Raw genomic sequence first — 18664 nt, 5'->3', positions numbered from 1 at the left:
GGCCCGGGCTCGGCCCTACCCGAGAGGGCCCTGCCGAGGCGCCGAGACGCGGGCGAGAGAAGCGGCCCCCGCTACGCGCGGGGGGCGCCCGGGAAGGGGAGGCCGCGGCCCCGCCGGCGACAGGAAGGGCGGCCGGGCGCGGGGAACGGAGTGGGGGGGTGGCGGGACGGCTACGTCCGAGCGACACCCCCCACCCACCCCGCTTCCCGCAGAGCCGGGCCGCGGGCCCTGCCAGCCCCGGGGCTCCGGCGGCCGCCGCCCGGGCAGCGCCCCAGCCCCGGAGCGGCCCGAGCCGAGTGAGCCGCGCCGAGCCGAGCAGGCCCGGCAGGCCGCTCCGCCGCAGCCGGCCCGCGGCGCGGCGGGGCCTGCGCGCAGGCGAGGCGGGTGCCGGGCCGGCAGGAAGGCGACCCCCACCGCATGCAAACTCCGCACCCCCATGCAAACACACCTGCTGCGGCCCCGCGGCCCGGCCGCGGCTGCTCCGGCCGGCGGCCTCAGGCGAGCATGGCTAAGGTCCGCGCTGCCTCGGCCGCCCGCGGAGCGGCCTGGCTAAGAGATGGTGGAACATAATGGCAGGGAGGCTCTGCCGGGACTGAGGAGAAGGTGGGGGTGGGGGTGCCTCGGCTTGCACAGATGGGGGAGACGCTCCCGTGTGATTCCGTGTGAAACGGTTCCCTGGAGTGTGCCGGGGGCGGGGAGGGCTGCCGCTGCCGCCGAGAGCTCCGCGGGCAGGGGCAGGGGCCGGGGCCGGGACCGGGCAGGTCGCGGCCTCCCGCAGCCCGGGGCGGGGGAGGTGGTGCCCCGCTCAGCCGGCTGCGCTCGCCGAGCCCAGGCGGCCGGGGGATCTCGCCCCGAACGGGAACGCGCCGGGTCGGTTCCGATCCCTCCGCCGGGTCCTCACCGCGGCCCTGCGGGTAGAGACGGGGCAGGTGCCCGGGAAAGCCCTGCCCGGGTGCCCTGCGCCTTGGGGCCCGCCGCAGCCGCCGCGCCCTCCTCGGCCGCCTGCTCTTCGTCAGCAGCGGCAGCAGGCAGCGCTCGTTGCCGGCTCGGGGGCTCTACTTGGTTCGGCAGGGCGGCCGTGCTGCACGGCCTCTGTGCGGGCTGCGAGCTCTGGGCGCTCACGCTATGGCGGGCACAGGTGTGTCGGTCTGGCCTCCAGACGGGCCGTGGCAGGCCGACACCTTCCCCGCCATGTGCTTCAGGGGTGCGAGTCATAGTGTAGCACTAAAAAGAAAATAAATATCACTGCCGAGGACTTTGTCCGCTGCTGCTGCTCTTGTACCTCACCAGGAATGATGAACATGGCATGACTACGGCCTTCCTGGGGGTACTTTGGCAGTTTGGGCTGTTGCCTCTTGTGAGAACCTACATTTGGTAACAGACTTCTGTGTGCTGCAAAGCAACCTGGTATTAATGCTATTGTCACAAATTTTAATACAAAATTTCTTCCCTTTCTGCTGTGAGACAGCATATTTGACAGGTGTGTGGCAAAATACCTAGAATTCAGAGTTTTGGATGTGAATTGCTTTATTGGCTCACATCAGTGGCTTTGAATATGTAACACCTACCTCAAGTTTATGCTATTAGCTTGGTTTTTTACAGACCGTGTAGACAATAACTACATACTATGGTTGAAATAATGATGTTTTATTAACATTGCTTAGAAGCCTGTTGGTGAGGCGGCAGAGGCCTACTGCATTGCAGTTAACACGGTCCCCCATGGGTGTGTGCCCTGCTAGCGGCTGCGTGTGCAGGTATGGGCTGGGCAGGCCTGCACCCTGGCTCCCCGTGCCCCAGCTCCCCGCATCCCGTCTCCCTGTGCCCCACCTCCCTCCACCCCAGCTCCCCGCATCGTAGCTCCCCGCATCGCAGCTCCCCGCATCCCAGCTCCCCGCATCCCGGCTCCCTGTGCCCCACCTCCCTCCATCCCAGCTCCCCGCATCGCAGCTCCCCGCATCGCAGCTCCCCGCATCCCGGCTCCCCGCATCCCGGCTCCCCGCGCCCCGGATGCTCACACGTCAGCTCCCTGCACCCCGGCTCCCTGCGCCCCAGTGCCCCGGCCTGCACTGGGGACCAGGCCCATGTGCTTCCAGTTAACCAGAAGAGCGGCAAACTGCTCTGCTGCCTACTGTGGCAACTGTCAAGTCTGACAAGTTTATGGAATTTGAATGTAATAAATTGATTTGGTAATTTATATATAAACAAATGGATTTGTGGTCTGCACCAATTTTAATGTTTAAGAAGGGCCATGAAATTTAGCTCACACAAGTCTAGGGCTCATCCTGCAAGTGACTTGTAGAATCAGGCTGTAATATTTGTAACACCCTATTTCTTCCCAATTAACTAGTAAACTAATTTGACTTAAAAAGTGAAAACTACAGTCTGTTTTCTTACATTGCATTTCTGTGGTTGGCTTGCACAATTGTATAAAGAAGATGGCAGCTGCCGCTACTACTTCGGTATTAATATCTGAAATGTTAATTGATTTCACAGTTTATACGTGGCATAAAGGTCCTTGTGCATGCTGCCTTTCAGGCAGATTTACTTGTTTGCCTTCCAGCCAGGTGCCCCTGACATCTCCATGGCAGAAAAAGTCTGTCACCCTAAGTATTTGACTTTCAAAAACTAAAATGAAGAGAATTTTAAGTATCATTTACAAGTGGGGCCAGGCTGATAGCTTTTCTCCAATGGCTTTTTAGTTCAAACACAAAATGACAGGCAATTGCAATGCAAGTGTCCCTACAATGTCCCTTTTGCTTTGTGAGGGTTTGGTAATTTTTTTAGCAGGTTGACCTTACATCTTAGATCTCAGAATTTAGTCCTTAAGTGATTTCAAGAGCGTTTCAAGACTCTGCAGGTAAAGCTGTTTCAGTTAGCTGCTGGGGAGGCAACAGGTGGTTTTATGTTACTCCAGCATTTCCAGAGGTCAAAGATGATTTTGCAGGTGGATTGACACCATAAAAAATAAGGTGAATTTAGATTCAGTTTTTCTATGTCAGACTAAATGATGCCCTTTATGTCAACTCCCAGTTTTGTTTGTTGGTTTTTTAACTTAATAACAGAACATTTTCTTCCTGGCTAGTGAAACATCCTTAGCTTAAGCAAGAAGGGTAAGATACAGATTCCGTATTTCCAATCCTAAGTTTCTCTTTCAGACTAATAGCTTTACAACTTTTGGCAAAACCTTAATACTGTCTATTGTATCAGTTGCTTTTCCAGGTTTTCACCTTAAAATTTCCTGTTTCATATTATCCACAGGACCAGAGCAGAAGCCTGCATTTCTTGTTTCAGAATACTTGTATTTTCCTTTTTATCACTGTTTAGAATGCAATGGTACTTTTCTTTAACTGCTACGTTTACATTCAGTATTAAAAAAAGACAGCTTACAACTAAACTTCCCCTTTTCAGATGCTTCTATTACTATTCTCTAAATATTTTCTTGGGGAAAAAATAAAAATCAATTTCCTTTCCTGGTTATTAAAATAAGCCTCATATTATATTTTGGACTAAAAGCTCTAGGATTGCTTTTAGAAAGATGAGATTTATTAAAAGAAAGGGATCTCTTATGATATAAGATTAAGGACTTTGCTAAGGAGAAACTAAACCAGACTCAAAATACATCTTAACTACCATTGAGGTCAAGTAAAAATTAAAATCTAGATTTTGAATGAAAAATGTCTCTCATTCTAGTAGACAGACAAATATATAATAGATGCACACAAACTTGCATCAACATCTGTAGGCTCTAAATTACACGTTTCTTCTATTCAGATAGCTTCTGGCCCAATAGCATGTTAAAACCTACGTTTGTCATGCGACGTGTTTATCGAAGCACTGTAGCATTGTGGCACCTGGCCATCTGGTAGACTCTGGAGTTCTGATTTATAGCCAAGGCTTGACCCACAGGCGGATGGGTGAGTTAAAATTCACCTAATTCTTGCTCTGGATGCCTGGATCTAATCTGCAGTTTGCCACACCATCCCCAGCTAGCTTTGGGGGGCTGCATTAAACTCCATCTTGTGCCTGTGCTGCAGCACTGCTTGGAAGTGGCACTGGTCTGCATCTGGGCTGAAGGGCACTCGTGCAGCAGTAGCGGCTGAGACCTCCCTGTTACTCGGTGGCTGGGTTATTCCCAGGATATGGGGGGTTCAGGTTTGCTCCTTTGCAATCACCAAACCTTCATTTCCTACCTCCTGCGATACACACGGCTGGAAGGATATTCTGGTAGATGGTGTTTTGCTTCTGCCCTTGTCATCCTGCATCAAAGAGAGGAAGGAGGGGGAGAGCCCAGACCCTGCCAGTAGCAGTGTGAGCTGGTCCCTCCTGCTGAGCAGCGCTTGAGGTCTGTGGTGTCACCAACAAGTGACCCCTGTGCTACACGGAAAGGTTTGCTGCTCCCTGGAAGACGGAGCCTGGGCGGTCACCCAAAAGTAAACAGACTGAGGATGGATGACTTGGTTTTTAGCTTTCATCTTTTAAAACTGAAAAAATTAAAATGTGTACCAATTCTGCCAGACTTTTGAAGCACTGCTTGGCAATTCTTGTCCAGAATATTCTGCAGAAGCAAGGCAGTTCGCATTTTCCACTGGGATTAGCTCAGGAAAAGAGCATGGATTTGTCAGTGATAGCAAAACTACAGAGAAAGAAAACACGTGCAGACATATTCTAACTCCTAAGCCTTGAAGTGTAAGCTATGGTCTGATGAGAGAGGTCTTACTATTTAATAAATATGATTTACAAGTTGGTTTTAAATCTGGTGGGTAGTGAAATGGCTTTTACTCTACTCATTAGAGGTTAATGAAGAATGTACTTGCATAAATGTATGAATAGCTGCTTAATTTAGGAAGCAAGAGGACGTTTAATCTGAAAATTCTCCAACTCCATGTGGATAATTTTGTGGCAATGCCAATATTGCAACATAAAAATTAGAGCTGTTTTTCCATTGGAGAAGATTAATCCCTGGATCCATTTTTGGTCTTTTCTAGGGTCTGCTTACACTGTGAAAACTGCCAAGCATGACTGTTCAGGATTTCCTCCTAGTTATTGAGAAGCTGTCAGCTAGTTTTGGACCAGCAGCCACTGGCCACCATAGACTTGGAGTGGACGGTCACAGAGGTAAGCAAAGAGAGGGGCATGGCACGGGGAGAGTCCCTCCCGCTGCTCCAGTCTGTGGGGGATGCTTCCCTCCTTCGGTGGGTATCTCTTTCAATGGTCCCTGTTGCTGCCTTTGCAGGCTGGGTGTACACTCAGCAGCTAGCAACCAGTTTTATATCACTGTTGCTCTGGATACAGGCACTTACCAACCAAAATAACCAGCACCTTGCTCAGAACAAAGCCAGTTTTTACACACAGTTTAAATTCAGTGCAGGCCACAACAAACTATAGTTAAAACCTGCACGGGGCAAGTGTAACCCATAAATATTTCTATATATATGCCCATGTAGAGCATACACATTTGAAAATGGTGCTGAACTAGATTTATGGTTGGAAAGTGAGAAATCTGTTGAAACCCATTCCCAACTACAGATTTTTTCATCAGTGTTGAGCTGTCTTCCATGGCCTTTTCTCCCTGTTAGAGCTGGCTTTGAAGATTGTCTTTCAGAGAAACGAGACAAAGAAGAGGAAAAGATGAGTGCCTAAGAAGCAGACAAAACCCAGGATAAACAGATATAGTCTCAGGGCAGGGAGAATGCAAGAATACAATGTTAGGGCACTCTCCGGGGGGCAGACAACATTCAGGTCACAACTGCTGTGTAATCTGTGCTTGTGCCTCCAGCAGACACTGCCCACAGCTACGGAACATCTCCCTAACAGGCAATTTCCCCTACATTTAAAATATGTGTTGGACAAAGGCTGATGGCTACACAGAAGTTGGTAACTCTTGTTACCCATCTGCAGAAGAGAATCTCTAACTACATGGTGAATATTTGCAGTGCCCAAGTAGCATGAAGAGTGAGACCCTGTAGTAACTCTCAGGATGTTAAATGCTGGAAAAAACAGAAAACGGTAATGTCTTGAACAGCAAAAGACTCAGATTTTTAATCATCTGTAGAAGAGATGCTGAGTTCTGATACAACGCAAAGCCAGGAGGATTTGACAGGGCTTAACAATTCTTTTTTTCTGGCTGTTGACAAGCCAGAGCAAATTAACCATTACATTATCCAAAGAAATCATGGTTAGTTAGCAAGGATCGTGGGCTTAAAATGGTTCCTTAAGGGTGGGCAATACAGTCAATACCCCAGCTTTTCCACATACACTGAGTGGTATTAGCATAATGCTGTGCTGCAGAGGTCACAGCTCCTCTGAACAGCATCTCTGAAAATGGCAGCAGGACAGAGCTTCACACCGTGGTGCTGGGGCAGTCTGGCCTCTTCCTGCCTCAGCTGGGACAGCCGCAGCCCTTGGTCTCCAGGCCTCGGCACAGGCAGCAGCCGCAGTGGCCAGGCAGCACTGTGCCAGCAGCTCTGTCCCTGCCACAGGCAGCCGCAGCTGACCTGCTAGGGTGGGCAGTGGGGTGCCCTGCCTCAGCTGCAGGCACAGGGCAGCCCTCCCTGTGTGTTTGCTGTAGCCAAAGGCACTCTGCTGTGGAAAGGCTTTGTGGCTGCCCTTCGTGTTGTGTCTCAACAGCCTTTTGGGCCCCAAGCACCAGCTGGAAAGATGAGCAGAGGTGGCTGCAATGCCATAACCCATGCTGGCACTAAGGACCCTGCCTGGGAGAGCCCCTGCGACGGGGACAGCCCCCACCCTGGGGCTTGCCTGGAGCCCGTGGGAGTGGCCCCCAGCTTGCTGTACCACCAGTATCTCATGGCTGATTTTCTGAGCACATCCCCTCTGATGTGCTGTGTGTAGGCAGGGGCTGCGATCACCTTGCTCAGGCCAGCTGGCCAGGCTATTCTAGCAGGTGTCCCCCACCTCAGCCCAAGCTGCTGTGCCCTACTGGGGGCCCTTCCCAGCCGGCTGCAGGCACAGCATTGCCGCGGCATCCAGGGGATGCGTGCAGCGAGAGCCGCGAGCAGGACAAGGCCCAACGTGGCTGCGGCCCTGCGTGCTGGAGGGCCGCCTCCACAGCTGGTGGGAAGAACCTGGCCGCCCCTCCAGGGACCCATGCCTTCTCTGTGGTGAGGCATGCTGGGATGAGGCCTTGTGGGGTGTGAGTGGGTGCGACTGAGCAGGAGAGGTGTTCTTCAGAGCCTATGCATGCCCTGGAGCAGCGCTAGGTTCAGCCATGCCTGCATTGCCAGCCCCAGCAGCAGCACCCGCCCAAATAAGGGCCGGGCACGGTGGCCACCCCACTCCTCCCAGGGCATCCTGCGGGCACTATGCTCACTTCTATGGCAGGAATGGTCTTTTGCCCAAATAAGGGCAAAGAGAAGAACCTGAGCATCTGTAAAACGCTGAGTCCTCACAGAGGAAGGGCAGAAAATAAAGGCGAGGTGTTCCTCATTGAAGAGGTACCCAACACAGGACACCCAGATCTCCAGATCCAGGCAGTGCCCCCCCAGCAGCCCTGGTGCCTTCACGGTGTGACTTTCTACGCAGCGCTCTGGCTTCTCATCTGCTGCTGAGGTTTGGTGCAGCCCCTGGTTACGTCAGTACTGGACACAGACTTCTGGCCAGAGTGATCTGGTGATGGTCAGGCCTTCTGTTTTCACAAACAGCTGATGCAGCCTGCTTTTGGATCTGAAGGGAACATGGATCTTACTCAGACCAGAAGAGCAGTTTTCCTGCCACAGGGAGAGCACGTGCACCTTGGGCACTCTCACACCTACACATGCACTATAGAGTGAGGTCCCAAGCATATTATCAGTAAGAAAAAATGGTTTTGCTCAAAATATGCACATATACAAACTGTCTCTTCTCCAGGCTGAACAATCCTAACTCCCTCAGCCTGTCTTCATTGGAGATGTGCTTCAGCCCTCAGATCATCTGTGGCCTCCTCTGGACCCGCTCTAATAGGTCCGTATCTTTCATGTGCTGGGGATCCCAGAGCTGGACGTGGTGCTCCAGGGGCGGGAGGGGGCATCTCACCAGAGCAGAGCAGGAGAATCACCTCCTTGGATCTGCTGGCCACACTACTGGTAATGCAGCCCCAGACAACAGTTAGCTATCTGGGCTGCAAGTGCACAGTGCCAGCTCACACAGTCTTGTTTTGTTCCACACTAAGATACCCTCAAAGGAAATTGCTTATAGCACCTACACTAGCCAGAGCCCCACTGAACAGTTGTCTGGTGGCTGGTCAGTATTGTGAATGTACCACACCATGTATGCCAGCAAAACAAGTAGTTAAGGGTAAAACACTCTGGTGGAAGGTGTGTGAGCGTGCAGGCAGGAGCTGTGTGAGGAACCGCACACACCTGATAAACGAGTTCCTCAGCAGGACAGAATGCAGAAAGCCAGACCAGAACCTGGGTTTTCCCAGCCTCACAAACTCAATCCTCTGCCTGTGTCACCAGCAAGTTACACAACAGGACCACATGCATATTGCAAAATGTAAGGCTAATGGATTTTCCCATGAGCACTACAGTCTCTTCCGCTTACTAACACCTTCCAAATGCTGGGCCAGAAACCCCTCAGTCAGCTTCCTCCTCATGCATTAGCCACCTGCGTGATTAACATCCAGTACAACAAAGCTCATCAGCCTAGGACACATAGAAAAATGTCTGTTTTGTTCCCGTAACGTGCCATATGTATGGTTTTTTTTCCTTCCTTCTCCTGATATTTATTCAAGTATATGAGGATTATTTCTGAATTATTCTTTGTACAATATCTGATTAGGCTGTGGCTGTGCTGGCTCCCACTGCTTAGTGAATGAGCTGTTAGCCTTTTGCAGATGGTGCTATCAACAGCTATTTGAATGCTATGTGTTCACCTGCATTTATGCAGCACTGTGAGCAAAAGGATGGAGCTGAACGTAAACACAGGGCTGGAAGATGATTTTTTTACTGTAATATCCATTAAGTGCCATGTCATGTACAATGCTCCCTGGCTCACTCACTGTTAAGAATCCATGGGATGGCCTCACTAGGCACTCCCTAATAGGAGCTATAGGTGGCATTTCCACAGGGCACCTTCTGACAGTGGATGCACCTTCCCTCAAGGCTGGAATCCTACAAACTGGACAGGGAGAGAAAGTATTTTTGCAATGCTTAAATTTTTAAGACAGTATCTAACACAATTTTCTCAGAATAGAAAATCTTTGTGTAGTTTGAGTATATATCCTACTAAACTACTGATTACCTCACTTCAAGCAATGAAGTATATAAAAAGAAATTGCTAGCATTGCTAGTTGTGATCATTTATGTATCTTTCTACACCAATATGTCCTGCAAGGTTTGGTCACTTCTTCCATTTCAGAGCCATGGCTCAGCTGCATGGGCAGAGGCAGATGTTGTCTGTGTGCTCCAGATATTTCTTTCTCCTAAAGTTAGAAACTAAGAAGTGAAAGAAGACACCGTACTAGATAATCCAAGCTAGTGGACTGAGAAAGGTGTAACTGGCACAGGTGCACCCTTGCTTTGGGAAGGTCTTTGGCAGATGTTGGAAGACTTTATCTATTGAACTGGGAATGCTGCATAGCTCACGGAGCCAATGAGCTTGAGAAATTCAACCCAGAATACAAAGCATGCTCATACATGCCTGCTTGGCGGGGCTCCTGCTGGTGCCCTTAGGACCAGCCAGGAAGCCTGGCACCGAAACAGCTGGGGACCGGGCACCCAGAGGTGATGCCCTGCAACAAGCAGCCACCCGCTGTCACTGGTAGCAAGGCATACCTGCACCTCTGTAGGAAAGTTCAACCAGGCATTTGGTACTGGCAGGAGCAGTGCTTTTACTTCTGTCTTTCTACAGCCCACCCTGTAAAATGGAATAAGCACATAATAAAATAGGGATAAAGGGGAATCCAAAACATCCAGAGCTGGACTCTGAGCAAGACATCAGAAGAACTAAGTTGAAGACCGTAGCAGCCAATTAAGAAACCTTTGCAGCTGGAAAAAGCTCAGTTAGGTGCAGTGTTGTTTCCAGCAGCAGCAATTTTTCTGCTCCTTTTCCTCTGTTTACCTCGGGAAACGCTGTCCTCACGGAGCAGGACATCAGCAGCAGCTCAGCCTGTCTGTGGTTGCTGATTTTGAGCTGCCCGTGATGTTCTTCCAACAATCGAAGCAAAAATAAAAATAAAGGTGGCCTGCTGATTCACAGCCAGCACAGCTTGGGAGTCTTTCAAACAATCTCAGACTTTCGGTGCTGGTACTTGGTATCTCCTGCTGGAGGAAGGACATTGGATTCATTGCCACCAAAAGCTACAGGAGATGAGTCAGGATTATACAAATTCCATTTAGCTTGTGTAACAGCACTACTTTCTGTGTTGAAAACTTCCTTTGCTGCTGCCACAAAAATACCTGCTGAACAAAACCCTAAATGCATCGATTAGCAAACTGTCACCCAAAGTGTGCAGCCGTTTTGGGGTATTTGTGTGGTCTGGGCTGCAAGGGAGTGTGGGAGCAGTGGGGAAGGGGCCAGCTGGAGGGGGCTGGCATTGAGGAAAGCAAACAAACACAAGCGTCAGAAAAGCTTGTTGGCAGAGAAGTGTATCAGGTTGATGAAAAGCCTTCCAGGAATGGCAATAGACACCCAGACCCTGTGATGAGTCAAACCAAAAAATAACTTTGATCACAGCTTTTCATAAGACATGAGAAATGCATGTATAGTTTTGCATTTGAGTATTAATCTGTATATATTGATGTAAACCCTTGGATTAAATCCAGAATATTTAAAATATTGGCAAGCTCATATTTATGTTAAACAGTTAATAATAATAACAACAAATAATCCCCAAACCCCTTAACAAGCAAGCTTTGCTCTTATATACGTAATTTTCCCTAGTGATCATTTTAGGAAAATACGATTTTACAAATGGCTAGGAGACATCTAAATTCCTCAAAATGCTATACTGACTGTCAAGAGTTCACTGCCTGCAGCTTGGCTCGAGGGGGAAAAACGATTCCTTCCTAGAAAAGACAGGTGATATAATCACCATTTCCATTTTTTTTAGACTGCAAATATTGCTGCCTCTGTGGTGATTCTTCCACTGAACACCATTTAATAACAACTGAGCTGGTTTCTGTACTAACAGCTGCCTGGGAAATAAATCAAGAATGAGCATAAGCCGCAGAGTTTCAGCAATATCCGCTTCTGTCCCAAGAATTACTGACAGCAGGAGGGTGCAGCAAAAAAACTTAGTCTCTCTACACAGTTGCCACTTACGTCAATGGTGAACTCACCACTGAAAATAATTAACTTTTCAGTAATGTGTAAATGACTACTGCAAATAATTTTTACATTTTAAAAAAAAGTAAGGTGTCAATGTTTACTGGGCTTTGGCATTACCCACATATGCACACTCTGTTCTCGATAACTTTGTGTGTATTAGCATGGCAAAAGGGAACAAAATTGTTCTGCACTGGAACCACCTGCTCCCTGCCTGGTGAGCATGCTACTGCCCTACAAAAGCCTTAAAAATACCCAACAATCTAAACCACTAAAAATGCTTTAGAACACATCTGGGGTAGGGAAACACTTCTGCTCACACAAGGCATCACCTTGTGGCATGCCCCACTGCTAATCTGAAGTACCTGGTGCTGGAAACACCCCTCTGCGGTTTGACAAATGAAGGCAGGAGATGCAGGAGGATCAAGTGCTACAGAAGAGGGAGGGGAGGAACCAGGGCAGCATCCAGACCAGGCACAGACCCAGCTGCAAGGGTTTCAAAATTCAGTGTATTTGAGCCGAACACAGAGCAGCCTGTGCTCACGGCTGTATAAACCTTCCTCGAGACAGATTAGCAATCTCTGCTGGCTTTCCGCTCTTTTGTACAAAAGGGCTGGTGGTGAGGCTCTTTTGGTTTGTTTCATGTGAAAGAAACAGATACAGGATATTTATCTCGTGGGAAGGGGTCCCCTAGTGACAGAGAATTATTCCCCTGGGATGCAAGGTGGGCTGGCAGCATACCCCCCAGCTCCAGCTGCTCTGGCCTGGTCACCTCCCCATAAAATCAGCGTGTTTTTCTCATGCAAGGTGATGGCTAACCATTATCCACAGGTAAGACAACCATTGCTGTCACTGGTGACAATACTTGGGTCTGACTGCACCTGCTGCAGCCTTGATTAGATTGTTTAATGGCAGGCTGCTCAGGGAGATTACAAGCACATCGTGGGCACTGGCTCCTCCAGCATCTGCACACATTGTCTACAGGGGCTAATCCACCATTTCAGACCTGGGGTATCTTGCTTCTTTGTCCCTTCACCTCTCAAAAACCTCTGCCTCAGAAATTATGCTCCCATGCAGCTGCTGCTCCCTCACCGATGCCTGCCTACACCAGGGGCTCAGCATCTGTGGCTTCGTTCCAGCCTGGACCTCACCGTGCTGCCACGCCACTCCTCTGCATCACCTCCATCACATGCCCACCGGCATGTCCCAATGTGGCCAATGTGACCCAGCGGTGGGCCGGGGATGCTGTTGCCCTTGGGGCAGTAACACTGAGGAAACTCTTCAGGTTTTGGCTGCACAGAAAGACCTTTTCACAAGATTTTAGTGAAACTGAAGTTCTCTGCAGAAGAACGTTGACACCTGGTGGCTGCTCCAGCCAACTACTCAGGTGGCGGCCTGCAGCCCTGCCGAGGGCTTCCAGGCTGCCAAAGGAACGTTAACAGGGAACTGAACAATTAAACAATTAGAGAAACAAGTACAGCTTTACTTGCATTAACTATGTGCTATCCTGTACGTATCTGTGTGACAGAAGGGGTGTATGTGTACACACTTGGAGGACCACCAGAACGAACCAGAGTTTCTGTTAATGAGCCTTGACGGACTTGTCCCCAGCCTCAACAGGCACAATGTGTTCAACAAACATGCACGCACTAAAAGCAGCCCTGTAGGCGAGGGTAGGTGGAGAAGCAGAGCAAGAGCTTCCCAGGGTCCCATCACCTGGGTGAGCCCTGCACCTCCGTGTGCAGTTACACATGCACAAGAGAGTTACATACGCAACAGACCTTTGCTTGCTTCCTCCCAGATCTGGCCTACAGGGTCCAAGGGAAGAGAAGGTTTCACTGCAACATCCCAGGTGTCAGGGAGAGGCACAGAGTGGCACCAGACTGTAGCAACCTCTCCACAGCATCGCAGCAGAACCTGCGGCAGAGGATGGAGCTTCCTCTGGCATGGCCTTTGCCTTGGGTCCTGCTCTTGCAGCTGGTGGCACATTGCAATCACTGTGAGCCTGGTGAATACTTTGAAGGAAGTATAAAGCCAAAAAACCCACCCCTTGTTGAAATCATACTGAAAATTAAATAGCTGAATAAAAACTTAAGTTTGATATGAAAGCACACACTATGAGATAGTCTACTGAATTCCCACCTTAAAGGTTCAACAGGCATCCAGTGTTTACACTCACAGTAAAGCAAGGTTTAAAAAAACCAAACATCAGGAGGCAGTTGTAGAAGTAGCTGTTGGGGTGCAGCAGGGTCAGGGCTGGCCACACCGGGGGCTCAGGCCAGAGGGGATGTGTGGGGGACCCCAGCATGGGCACTGTCCTCATCCACAGGCACAATCCCACCTCTGACCCTGGCAGGCAGAGCCAGGGCTGGCAGCAGGGTCCACTTCAGAGCCCCTTACAATTTCAGGAGAGAAAATAACCTCACAGCCTTATTTTTATCATTCTGTCCATTAAAGATGGATAAAAATTATTCAGTAAGTGAGCTGTGGACTTGTGATAACAACAGAATGGTAAACAGCAAAACCTGATCTGAACCCTGTTTAGTCTGTCATTCCCATGAGCTAGGCTCAAAAGCCACCACACAATCTCTGCAGGCAGAGAAACTGTGACCCAATTCTGAAAGCCTTTCCCCACCCTCCCTTCTGTGGGAACAAAACAATTTTACAAGCCCAACGTGTGAGAAATGGCTTGGCTTCAGATAAGGCAAAAATTTACATTTTGTACTGCGTGCACGCAAATAATAATCTAGGTAGCAAAGTCAACTGCTGAGCACCATCTCTCTACTCACTATGGTTTTTTTATTACTTCTACTTAGAGCTGTCCAAAAATGTCTGTCTTACCAACCAACCTTAAAACCAACTCCAGTTTTTGATACATCAAAATTCTAATTATACTTTTGTACCTTATATGCACACCATAGTTTGAACATCTTCAGATCTGGCAGGCAGATGGAGTTTAACAGGAACTATTACATCAACAGATGCTACTACCTAGTTATCTTTGCTCAGCCTGGGAATAAATTGAGGAGTAAGACAAGAAAACATGTTTTCTTACAGAGCCACCATCTGCTAATTTGAGAAGCTGCTGTCACTGATGACTCAGTATCACTTGTATATGTGGAAATATTACTAATATCATTCTCAAGGCAGCTATTATTATATGTTAAGTTTATTAGAACTATTGACTAGCACCAAGATGATAGCAGTAAGAAAATATTGCAACTAATGAGTCTAAAAGGAAAATAAATAGAATTAGTTGAGAAAGGGCAATTATTTCTCTTGGGAACCTTTAGATAGCAAACCTGGTTTTCATTCTTCTTTTTTATCGTATTCTGTTCAGATAGGGAAATGTTTGTTGCTTGACACCAGACAGAGCTTTTCCACTTGTGGAAACTTAGTTTCACACAAACACAAGTTTTGTTTATCAGAGTTTATAAAGAAAAGAACTGCCAGCAGCAGAGACAAAGAGTCACAATTATTTGTTTTATAAAACAAGCTAATGGGAGACCATGAGGTATAAAGGTGTCCCAGCATGCATGGGGCACCAGGGGCCTGCTCAGCACATGCCTCATCTCATCGGGATTAAAGAAGGTAAAAATAAGCTGATGGGAAGATGACAACTGAGCAAAGGGTAAAAACCCCTCATTCTTCACCGCCGCTAAAGAAGTAAAAATGACCCTGTACACCAGGAGGGCTTGCATGACTTGAATTCTATCACACATACACATATAACCAAACCACAAGCCAATCCTGATTTTGCCCCAGCAGACAGACAACGAATTAGCCTTAGCTAATTATTATTTATTTATTAATTAGCACCGCTTTTCCTTCCCACTGCCCAGTGCACTGCACCTCTGCACACCAAGTACCTGCACTACTCTTCCCATCTCACTGGCTGGATTTGGTCTTGTTTCCCTGCACCAGGGAAGTACCAGAAGACTTGATGTTTTACAACCAAAAGCAAAGATACATTTGTGTCCCAAGCAGTTACTACCCTACCACCCACAAAGAACCAGGTACGCTCAAACAGCATGCCTGCACACACTTAAATTTTCCTAAAGATCATGAATATTTTCTTACGTATGAAAGTCAGATGCACCCCTTAGACCCCTCAGGAGCTGTCAGAGCAGTCTCTCTTGTCAAGCTGTGTCAGCTGGCATGAGGAGACAGCCACATCCTCTGTTCTTCAGATTTTGCCAGCTCTGCAGTTTCTCTCAAGTAGCTTCACCTGACATGAGCACCTGCTGCCCTGACCTCTTTCATTCTTCACAAAAGGGATCTCCTGTATTTCGGGTGGCATGCCTACAAGCAGAATTTGACCTAGCATTTCTTTTTCACTTCTGTTTTCACCTTTCCCTTCACGTCTCACTCTATCCTCTCAGTCTTGCACCCTTCAGCCTACTCCCCACAACACATTCTCACCCTGAACCCGCAGTAGGGTCAGCAAGTCCCGCCTGGCTGGGAACCATGCCCTACAGAGAACAGGCAGGTTTGGGGAGGGGCTGAGCTCCCTTGCAGCCTGCTATCGGCAACAGGTGCCAAAAAATACGAATTTAGCATCACAGCTGGTGAAGGGAGGCCCCTTACAGGTCTGTAGCAGCTGTATACTTCTGTTCACCCACTAGAGAGCATGTGGCTGCACAAAACCCACACAGCAACGAATTCAGTCTCATAAAAGATCATATTTTTCCAGAGACATGCAACACTGTGTATTCTATGAAAAGAAAGGGACTGTTACAAACCCACACACCAAAAGCACCTCTTGTTTTAGTGGCTACACAATTCCCTAGGACATCTGGTCCCGTCTCAAGTGGATGCAGGTACCCTGACTCCCAGGCCTGAAATTTTGCACCAGGATCTTGCTGATATTCTTAGAGACAGTGACAGAACACGGACCTCTGCGCAATGACACTTTAAACAGCAAAGATGGAAAGAAATTTCTTGCTTTTGATGTACAAGCATGTTATCAGAATAATTTCACAATTGGCTCTATGAGGCAATTTTATTATGTGACTGTTTCAGGGATCAAAATCTGCAGGAGTAATTTTGCAACACAGTGAAATGGAGTGATATTTTAAGTTAACATGTAGCAGCATTTACTTTATATACCATTTAGGGCATCTGTATCTCTTGGCATTTATTTTGTAGGCACATTTAAATGCCATGTACTCTTAAGAATGATGGGCTATTAAACTATACGTTCACAGACACAGTATAAAACAAGTCTTTTTGAAAGCTTATTTAAAAGAAGTGTATCAGGAAAAAGGAAAAACGTTCCGGTTAATTTTTCTGCAAGCTGGTTGCAGTGGTATTAATTGCCTCACACTGGCCACTTTTCACTGTTTCTGGTCTCTGATGCCCAGGGTTGAGGGAGTGAGGGCAGAGGCTTTTTGCTGCTGTTACTTCAGCCTGGCTGCTGGAATGCTGCTTGTGGGCTCTGTGCTGAAGACATCAGTCGATTAGGATTAACAGTCACTTCAAATGACTAAAAGCAACATGAATGGGCAATGCAGAAGTGAGAAACTCTCCAAAAAGACAACATTTGCTGGCCTCTGCCATGCAAGCTGTAGAAAAGAGCAGAGCTGTGGACCAGTGCAGACCAGGGTCCAAGAGCTTTCTTTTGTGAAGTGCTGCAGCTTCAAAACTTGCTATGATGGGAACAAAAGCAGCTTTGTACTTTAAATCTCCAGAGAGGACATGCAAGATACAGAACACAGTGTCATTACTTAATATAGCAGTAAGCAAGCTAAATGCTCATTCAAGACCCTTCTACAGCCTAGGTATCCTGGACACAGCTAAATCCAGCACGTGAACTCTTGGGTGAGTACAACCTCAGTGGGCAGCTCCTAGGCCCTAGCTGCCCAAGCCTCCTTGCAGGCAGCAAGGTCTCAGAGAACTGGACTCAGACTTCTTTGTTCAACCTGAACTGTTCTCTCCCTTTACAGATATTTGCTTTTGGGTTGAAGATAATGACAATTTTTCATCACAAGCAGTATGTTTTTTGGCAGAACACAGATGTAGGCAGAAATGTCTGTTTGATAGAAAAGCTTCTTGCTAAATGTTTTTTTTACTAGCTCTTGTCTTCATCATAAATAACTTCATAAATAGCAAAGTAACTGGTGTCAACCTCAGTAATACAGTCTGAATCTGACCAATTTATTGGTGCTGCTTCAGAGAGTGTTTTAGTAGTAGTAACTTTCTCACGTGAGAACTGAAATAAAAACTGCTACATGCTAAGTAGAATGTGCACTCTAGAAATATCTTTTTGCATCCCAGAGAATGAATGACCTCACAAACACTTGTAAAGTTGAATGGAAGCCAAACCCCCAAGAAATTCCACATAGAATCATCAGTCCAAAGCTAGAGGCCAAATTTGGAGGACCATCAGTGAATGAAAAATTACAGATCCACAAAAATTTCAGAGTTTAATTTATTGTAGATTATTTGGTGCTGAAGATGTGAGCTGAATGTGGCCAAATCAAAAGCAATGGACATCTGTTTATCTATTATCTTTATATAAAGTAGCACTACATCTGAGAAAGGATGCTAGAGAATAAGGTGCAGATGAATTGCGACCTCTTCCATCCATCCATGATCTGAAGTTTAGTGAATAGAAGTACTTTAGTCAAGTGTTTCTTTTATGCAGGAAGACTGTAAGCCAAAAAAACTTCTTCAGCTAAAGCCTATGCAGACAAGTCTTGTGGAAAAAGGAGTGTTCTAAGTGCCATTTATTGTGAAATTAAATGGCAGAGTTTAAAACACCAGACTAGGGTATTTTGTAACTATTCACTAACTGCAGAAAACTGTCTCCAGCTCAGCCTTAGAAGAAGTGGTTGCACTGCCAAATATTCATGCATCCACCACAAACAGAAGATGACATACAAACTCTCAAGCAGGAATTTGAATGTAGTCCCCGTAATGTGAGCCCAGTGTGCTAGACTCAAGCATTACGGCTGGAGAAAGAACGTCAAAAAGAACTTGGAAACTCAGTGAATAAACAGATCACCTAAAAGTGTCCTGGGGCTTCTCAAATGGAACAGTGCTGGTGCTTGCTAAATCAATGAATGCTTAGGCAGCAGAAACAAACTTAGGTGCACAGATGTGAATTCTGTAAATTAAAAAAAACAGACCATGATGGAAAGGACGATGAGAGTTCGGTGGTTGTTCGCAGTACACTTCTAATACTCTACATCTCATATCACATTTTCTATGCTTCCATTCAGGGAAAATATAGTACTGTCAAGGCCCATTTAAAACAGTGAAAATCATACATGTATGTGCACATAAACTTCATACTTTTAAAGAAGCATGGTATGCAGTAACTAAGAGTTATAATGCAAAAATATTTCCATAATTTTAAATTTAACTTATTAACAATCTACAGAGTTCCTCTGAAAGCATC

At 47.5% G+C, this 18664-nt stretch overlaps 1 protein-coding gene across 3 annotated transcripts in view; it reads right to left on the bottom strand.

Annotated features, from left to right (window-relative positions):
• ZNF532 (zinc finger protein 532) overlaps positions 1-549 on the bottom strand; it is a 51842-nt gene extending 51293 nt beyond the window's left edge. The window contains exon 1 of one of the 3 annotated variants that reach the window (XM_040579363.1): positions 449-549. The gene's annotated coding sequence lies outside the window, so the exon portion shown is untranslated. Of the gene's footprint in view, positions 1-19; positions 201-448 lie in introns of those variants that run through there. The other 2 variants (XM_040579366.1, XM_040579360.1) reach the window with 2 other exon arrangements.
• Between the last annotated feature and the right edge of the window lie 18115 nt (positions 550-18664).

The sequence above is a fragment of the Falco naumanni genome, chromosome Z, assembly GCF_017639655.2.
Source record: "Falco naumanni isolate bFalNau1 chromosome Z, bFalNau1.pat, whole genome shotgun sequence".
NCBI lineage: Eukaryota > Metazoa > Chordata > Aves > Falconiformes > Falconidae > Falco > Falco naumanni.
Note: the sequence above shows the minus strand (reverse complement) of the source record. Positions and strands in the feature narration are given on the sequence as shown.